Source organism: Sinocyclocheilus grahami, unplaced genomic scaffold (assembly GCF_001515645.1).
Source record: "Sinocyclocheilus grahami isolate Dianchi unplaced genomic scaffold, SAMN03320097.WGS_v1.1 scaffold914.1, whole genome shotgun sequence".
Lineage (NCBI taxonomy): Eukaryota > Metazoa > Chordata > Actinopteri > Cypriniformes > Cyprinidae > Sinocyclocheilus > Sinocyclocheilus grahami.
The window spans coordinates 476121-485108 of record NW_015506093.1 but is presented as its reverse complement, the minus strand read 5'-3'; positions in this window follow the sequence as shown (position 1 = coordinate 485108).

Here is an 8988-nt window from a genome sequence, read left to right as displayed (position 1 = left end):
GCTAGACTAATCGATTCTTGGGATTTAAGAATTGATATCGTTCCGTAAAAATTAGAATCGATTAATATCGAAATATCGATATTTTTTACCCAGCCCTAGTGGAAACCCAGCTAAAGTATTTTTTTTTTAAGCAGTGGATGAGTAATTCACTCCTTGATTTGCTTAATAAAATCCTCCTTTGAGATCGCTTTAACATACATGTTTATTGTGAATTATTTTCAACGTGTTTATTGCTAAGTTTAGTGTGGCAAAATAGAAGAGCAGCCGTAATTTGTGAGCAGTGTATCTGGTTGCCATGACAACCTCACGCGCTTCCTGCTGCTGCTCTATGTAATCAGAGTGTGAATTTGTAGATTTTCAATAGCAAAACCAAAATGTGTTTAAAAGTGCGACTGACCAAATCGTCCGGCTCGGTTTGCCCCCCTCGAACTCGAAGACATCTCTAATTTGACAGTTTACCATCTGATCTCAATCAGTGACTCTAGGCCACGCAGGATGGGATGAAACCACGCGGGGAATGGGGGGAGATAATTTAGCTGGAAGTGCAGAAATAAGGCGTAATTTTCTTTTATTTGTAACTCTTTGGTAGAAACATTTATAATTTCTATTACATTACTACTACTACTGTTACTACTAATAAAACAGATCTCTGGGGGCCCCAAAAGTGCGTGGGCCCTTAGAAACGTCATGGGGTCCTATCACCTGTTTCACAGATTTAATATACTGATACACATGCAGCTGTTTACGTTCACAGACATAACTGACTGTGTTTATGTGAACTCTGTGTGTTTTGTGTGAGTTTGTTGTGTGTTGTTGCTGTAGTAATTGAGGCAGGAGCTGTAAAGGCAGGGGAAAGCAGCTCATTTGCATTTAAAGAGACATGAAAGCAGCATATTTTTTGCTTGCAGTCAAAAAGGGGCTTTTTTAGCGTGGTATAATGAATGATTTGTGGGGTATTTGAAACTGAAATGTCACAGACATATTTTTGGGAGTCCTGAGACTTACATGCATCTTATAAAAAGGGCCATATGAGCCCTTTTTTAGTTTAGTTTCACATTCTGTTGTCTTTTAAAACAAAAGCAATACATTCTCGTACTTTCTTAATTACATATTTTGCCAGCTCAAAGTTACAATCTAATGCCCTTGTAGTTGCATCATACATTGAATCAGCTTGCCCTCCTGCTTCATATCCAAGGATGCATCCTCCAAGTGCTGCTATAATCAATCCAGTGCTGATCGCTGTAAGTAGTTTCTGAGCCACTGCTGCTGCTCTGTATTATTTTCAACGTGTTTATTGCTAAGTTTAGTGTGGCAAAATAGAAGAGCAGCCGTAATTTGTGAGCAGTGTATCTGGTTGCCATGACAACCTCACGCGCTTCCTGCTGCTGCTCTATGTAATCAGAGTGTGAATTTGTAGATTTTCAATAGCAAAACCAAAATGTGTTTAAAAGTGCGACTGACCAAATCGTCCGGCTCGGTTTGCCCCCCTCGAACTCGAAGACATCTCTAATTTGACAGTTTACCATCTGATCTCAATCAGTGACTCTAGGCCACGCAGGATGGGATGAAACCACGCGGGGAATGGGGGGAGATAATTTAGCTGGAAGTGCAGAAATAAGGCGTAATTTTCTTTTATTTGTAACTCTTTGGTAGAAACATTTATAATTTCTATTACATTACTACTACTACTGTTACTGCTAATAAAACAGATCTCTGGGGGCCCCAAAAGTGCGTGGGCCCTTAGAATCGTCCTGGGGTCCTATCACCTGTTTCACAGATTTAATATACTGATACACATGCAGCTGTTTACGTTCACAGACATAACTGACTGTGTTTATGTGAACTCTGTGTGTTTTGTGTGAGTTTGTTGTGTGTTGTTGCTGTAGTAATTGAGGCAGGAGCTGTAAAGGCAGGGGAAAGCAGCTCATTTGCATTTAAAGAGACATGAAAGCAGCATATTTTTTGCTTGCAGTCAAAAAAAGGGGCATTTATAGCGTGGTATAATGAATGATCTGTGGGGTATTTGAAACTGAAACGTCACAGACATATTTTTGGGACTCCTGAGACTTACATGCATCTTATAAAAAGGGCCATATGAGCCCTTTTTTAGTTTAGTTTCACATTCTGTTGTCTTTTAAAACAAACGCAATAAATTCTCGTACTTTCTTAATTACATATTTTGCCAGCTCAAAGTTACAATCTAATGCCCTTGTAGTTGCATCATACATTGAATCAGCTTGCCCTCCTGTGCTGTAGTAATTGAGGCAGGAGCTGTAAAGGCAGGGGAAAGCAGCTCATTTGCATTTAAAGAGACATGAAAGCAGCATATTTTTTGCTTGCAGTCAAAAAGGGGCTTTTTTAGCGTGGTATAATGAATGATTTGTGGGGTATTTGAAACTGAAATGTCACAGACATATTTTTGGGAGTCCTGAGACTTACATGCATCTTATAAAAAGGGCCATATGAGCCCTTTTTTAGTTTAGTTTCACATTCTGTTGTCTTTTAAAACAAACGCAATAAATTCTCGTACTTTCTTAATTACATATTTTGCCAGCTCAAAGTTACAATCTAATGCCCTTGTAGTTGCATCATACATTGAATCAGCTTGCCCTCCTGCTTCATATCCAAGGATGCATCCTCCAAGTGCTGCTATAATCAATCCAGTGCTGATCGCTGTAAGTAGTTTCTGAGCCACTGCTGCTGCTCTGTTTGCTGCTGCTTCTGCAACTTCATTTGCTGGTGCTGTAACTCCTTTAACTCCTGTAACTCTTGTAATTCCTGTAAATCCTGCTGCCCCCAAAACTTGTGCAATTCCCATTCTTCTAGCAATTTCAAAAACTTGGGTCAACAGTCCTAACATGACCAGACCGGCACCCGTCACCATCCTTGTCAACGCTCCCACAATCTTGCGTGAAATATTGGCTATTGGAAATAGACTGAACCTACCTCCCATTATTCTTGTCTGCTGTTGATGTTGGCCTCTGTAAATGAATATGACAAGATTATTAAAAACACTGGATATGCCTTAATATCTAGAATGATTCATGGATATGTGTATGTATGTCTATAAAGCATCACTCTAGTGGAAATAATAATAAAAATGTCATAAAACATTTTTCATACTAACTTTATACTTAGCAGTTTAGCATGTGATCGAACTCGAAGACATCTCTAATTTGACAGTTTACCATCTGATCTCACTCAGTGACTCTGGGCTATGTAGGACGGGATGAAACCATGCAGTGAATGGGGGGAAATAATTTAGCCGTAAATGCAGAAATAAGCCGTAATTTTCTTTTATTTGTAACTCTTTGGTAGAAACATTTATAATTTCTATTACATTACTACTACTACTGTTACTGCTAATAAAACAGATCTCTGGGGGCCCCAAAAGTGCGTGGGCCCTTAGAATCGTCCTGGGGTCCTATCACCTGTTTCACAGATTTAATATACTGATACACATGCAGCTGTTTACGTTCACAGACATAACTGACTGTGTTTATGTGAACTCTGTGTGTTTTGTGTGAGTTTGTTGTGTGTTGTTGCTGTAGTAATTGAGGCAGGAGCTGTAAAGGCAGGGGAAAGCAGCTCATTTGCATTTAAAGAGACATGAAAGCAGCATATTTTTTGCTTGCAGTCAAAAAAAGGGGCATTTATAGCGTGGTATAATGAATGATCTGTGGGGTATTTGAAACTGAAACGTCACAGACATATTTTTGGGACTCCTGAGACTTACATGCATCTTATAAAAAGGGCCATATGAGCCCTTTTTTAGTTTAGTTTCACATTCTGTTGTCTTTTAAAACAAACGCAATAAATTCTCGTACTTTCTTAATTACATATTTTGCCAGCTCAAAGTTACAATCTAATGCCCTTGTAGTTGCATCATACATTGAATCAGCTTGCCCTCCTGCTTCATATCCAAGGATGCATCCTCCAAGTGCTGCTATAATCAATCCAGTGCTGATCGCTGTAAGTAGTTTCTGAGCCACTGCTGCTGCTCTGTTTGCTGCTGCTTCTGCAACTTCATTTGCTGGTGCTGTAACTCCTGTAACTCTTGTAATTCCTGTAAATCCTGCTGCCCCCAAAACTTGTGCAATTCCCATTCTTCTAGCAATTTCAAAAACTTGGGTCAACAGTCCTAACATGACCAGACCGGCACCCTTCACCATCCTTGTCAACGCTCCCACAATCTTGCGTGAAATATTGGCTATTGGAAATAGACTGAACCTACCTCCCATTATTCTTGTCTGCTGTTGATGTTGGCCTCTGTAAATGAATATGACAAGATTATTAAAAACCCTGGATATGCCTTAATATCTAGAATGATTCATGGATATGTGTATGTATGTCTATAAAGCATCACTCTAGTGGAAATAATAATAAAAATGTCATAAAACATTTTTCATACTAACTTTATACTTAGCAGTTTAGCATGTGATGCAGATGGACATCAAAACAATACTAAAATATAATGTTTTATTGTCCTAGATAGATATGAACAGTGGTAACTGCAAGAAAAGCCATCTTGTATTCATGCAGCATCCAAAAAATAAGTTCCATAAACACCGGTGTTATTTTTGCCACTCCAGATTTTGCTGTAATTTAGATCTTATTGTAAATAGCAGGCAGCATTTTGGATTTAGATTCAGTTTATTTAAACATAATATATAATATTACGTACAGGATATGATTCATACATTTTTATGGTAGTTTGCATAATGCTGGAACACTTCCAACTGTATAACAGTTATGCATAATAAATTATATTTTGTACAAATATACAATATGCTTAATATTTATTTATTTATATTTTTTTAGGTATTTATTTTGGCAGGCCTTATATCGCTAAAGTATGGAAATTTACAAATTTTACAAAACTTACCAAATTTTATGTGGTTATATTCTTAAATTGATTCATATGGGGAGGAGTTACATTAAGCGTGATCTGTTGTCATGTCACAATCGTGTTGCATTGTGATACATCGAGCTGCAGAGACCCAGTTCCTCAGTCAGCATTGACAGGTCGAGGGTCTGTCCATGCAAACCTGCCTCGCAAAAGTGGAACGCACTTTTGAAATGGCATCGGGGATTCTCTTTAGTGGAAGTGCTTAGGGAAGTTTGCGAGTGTGTGTCTAAACGTGAAGTTGAACGCAGTCTAAAGGGTTTGATCAGCGGGACCCACAGTGCTGCACATGCCTTATTTAATCACTGTAGGCGCACGTAACTATCACATAAACGATATTGTGAGTACAAAAATTAGTAAAGCATGCCTTATTCACACTTACAAACAATTGTTCTCAACTACTATCTAAATGCAAACTCAGCAGAATCTACAACATGTGCTTATTCAGTCTACTAGGGTTTCGACCCTCACATATTTGGACTGTTTACATCCTTTAATTAAAACATATTGTTTATTTTATTTTATTTGAGATTTTATTTGAGATTTAAACTGTCTGATATATAGAAATATTAGTGGACCTGTGGTAAATATGATATATCTCAGAAGTGGATTACCTGCAGTGATGCACCTGCTGTTTGGCTGTAGATTATTCCCTGATCTATAATGTACACTGTAAAAAATGACCGTGAATTTAAAATAAAATCCTGTTAAATGGTTAACTGTAAATTCCACTACTATATACAGTGAAAATCTGTATTGGGCATTACATGTATTGGACATTAATTTTACGGTAGTATACCGTTTTTTGGAAGTGAAAAAGACTGTATAATTTACAGTGAATAACCGTAAATTGACATTCCCAGAATTCCGTGCGTTACATTTCAAATTTGATGTTTTTTTGTTGAAATAACTATCAGTTTTGTATATTAGGGTTGTGTGTTACACCTAATGTTGTTAAATGAATGTTTATTGCATTATTTCAGTTTCATGTGTGTTACCATGATGGTGTTTAGTGTTTGTGTGAATGACACACTGTGTACCTTCTATATATGTTATTATTTAAAAGCTGCTTGTGATGGGCTTTGGTTCATCGTGTGACGTTCTCATCAACACCTGCATTTGGTGGTTATCACTGTATTACAAAGCTACAAAACAGATTTCAGTACTTCAATAGGTTGGTACATTAACATTATATCAGTTAATGAAATTACTGTATTTAACTTTAAATTTAAGTTAAAACCGTAAAACCTAAAACGTTGCTACCGTATTTTCTACCGTAAAATTCCAGCAACCACATCTGCCGTTTTTTACCGTATATTTTATGGATTTTTTTTTACAGTGTACAAAAAAAAAAGAAAACTATAAATGTAAGTTAGTCACACCAAAAATTACTTTCAGTGATCCAAAATCATTGACACAGCCTACTGTTGCTCACATCAACCTGAGCACTCACGCTTTAGCCTTTGGGTCAAATGAAATATGAGACAATGTAAGAGTGTGAGAGTGTAAAAACAATGTGTGTGTGTGTCTTCAGGACATTTGGTCTCATTCACTAATAATTGCGTGGAGAAAAAGTACCATCCACAACATGTTCCTACATTTTTTTTTTTTATAAATTTGAAATAAAATATTTAGTTTGAAAGGTGTATCATGAGTTGTTTGTGACAACGTTTGTATGCATAGCAAACCCCCAACTACTGCCATTATATCAGTGACAGGATTTTTTACAGTATTATTAACAGTATTATAACTACAGTAATAAAACAGGTTGATACATGGTTTTACAAACAGATTTCATCACTTTGTAGTAAATTAACGCATGTTTCAGTTAGGAAAGCAGCAAGAAGAAGTTATAATGTGAAATACTCACATCGATCAGAATCAGCAGTAGTGCTGCAGAGGAGGTTGTTGACCACTGACAGACACAAAAGTTTTTTATTTCGTTGTCATAGTTTTAGTTTCGTTATAGTTGTCTTGCATGTGATGTTGCTTTAAGCAGGGTCTGTGGTCATGGATAGAATCAAACAGGAAATAAATGACCCCCACACATGTAGGTTAAATGTTGTCAAACTAGTTCTGATTTACTTAATCACTTCTCACATTGAATCATTAAATTCGCTGCACTTCCCGTTCAGGTTTTTTTGAGAGGTCGTTTCATGGATGACCAGAAATGAGTAAAATGAGTAAAGGCATTGCCTTTGCTGTGGCTTGGTGTAGTGATGGAGGCAAGGGGTGCATCTCATTTTCTCAACTCTTCCTAGAGTTTGGAGAATGGATGAATGATCCTCGTTTGTAAGACACGTTTCATAAAAGCATATGCTTAATTGATTTTAAGCCCAGAACTCTCAGAAAACTCCAAGCCTACAGTATAAGTTTATTCCACTGATTGGAAGACTATAATTCACAGAAATTGTTATTTGTTAATTTCAATTTTGATTTGTTCATTTGAAAATACTTATAGATACAGAATAAATAATTTCAGATTTTTGCTGACAGACTATAGGCAGAAATATAACAAATACAAAAAAATGACAAATTCAGAAAAAGATAAGTACATGTTAATACTCAGATGCAAAATTAAAAAATATATGATTAAACACTTTAAGATGCCCTACATTAATATACTGCTACATGATACTACATGATCAGTGTCCCCAACCGTATTACTAAACTGACTGTACTGACACTATTGGAGAGCTGAGCTGAGCTGAGCTGAGCTTAGCTTAGCTTAGCTTCGCTAAACTGAGCTGAACTTAACTTCACTTAACTGAGCTGAACTTAACTTCACTTCACTTAACTGAGCTAAACTGAGCTGAACTTAACTTCACTTAACTGAGCTGAACTTAACTTCACTTCACTTAACTGAGCTAAACTGAGCTGAACTTAACTTCACTTAACTGAGCTGAACTTAACTTCACTTCACTTAACTGAGCTAAACTGAGCTGAACTTAACTTCACTTAACTGAGCTGAACTTAACTTCACTTCACTTAACTGAGCTAAACTGAGCTGAACTTAACTTCACTTAACTGAGCTGAACTTAACTTCACTTCACTTAACTGAGCTAAACTGAGCTGAACTTAACTTCACTTAACTGAGCTGAACTTAACTTCACTTCACTTAACTGAGCTAAACTGAGCTGAACTTAACTTCACTTAACTGAGCTGAACTTAACTTCACTTCACTTAACTGAGCTAAACTGAGCTGAACTTAACTTCACTTAACTGAGCTGAACTTAACTTCACTTCACTTAACTGAGCTAAACTGAGCTGAACTTAACTTCACTTAACTGAGCTGAACTTAACTTCACTTCACTTAACTGAGCTAAACTGAGCTGAACTTAACTTCACTTAACTGAGCTGAACTTAACTTCACTTCACTTAACTGAGCTAAACTGAGCTGAACTTAACTTCACTTAACTGAGCTGAACTTAACTTCACTTCACTTAACTGAGCTAAACTGAGCTGAACTTAACTTCACTTAACTGAGCTGAACTTAACTTCACTTCACTTAACTGAGCTAAACTGAGCTGAACTTAACTTCACTTAACTGAGCTGAACTTAACTTCACTTCACTTAACTGAGCTAAACTGAGCTGAACTTAACTTCACTTAACTGAGCTGAACTTAACTTCACTTCACTTAACTGAGCTAAACTGAGCTGAACTTAACTTCACTTAACTGAGCTGAACTTAACTTCACTTCACTTAACTGAGCTAAACTGAGCTGAACTTAACTTCACTTAACTGAGCTGAACTTAACTTCACTTCACTTAACTGAGCTAAACTGAGCTGAACTTAACTTCACTTAACTGAGCTGAACTTAACTTCACTTCACTTAACTGAGCTAAACTGAGCTGAACTTAACTTCACTTAACTGAGCTGAACTTAACTTCACTTCACTTAACTGAGCTAAACTGAGCTGAACTTAACTTCACTTAACTGAGCTGAACTTAACTTCACTTCACTTAACTGAGCTAAACTGAGCTGAATTTAACTTCACTTCACTTAACTGAGCTAAACTAAGCTGAACTTCACTTAACTGAGCTAAACTGAGCTGAACTTAACTTCACTTCACTTAACTGAG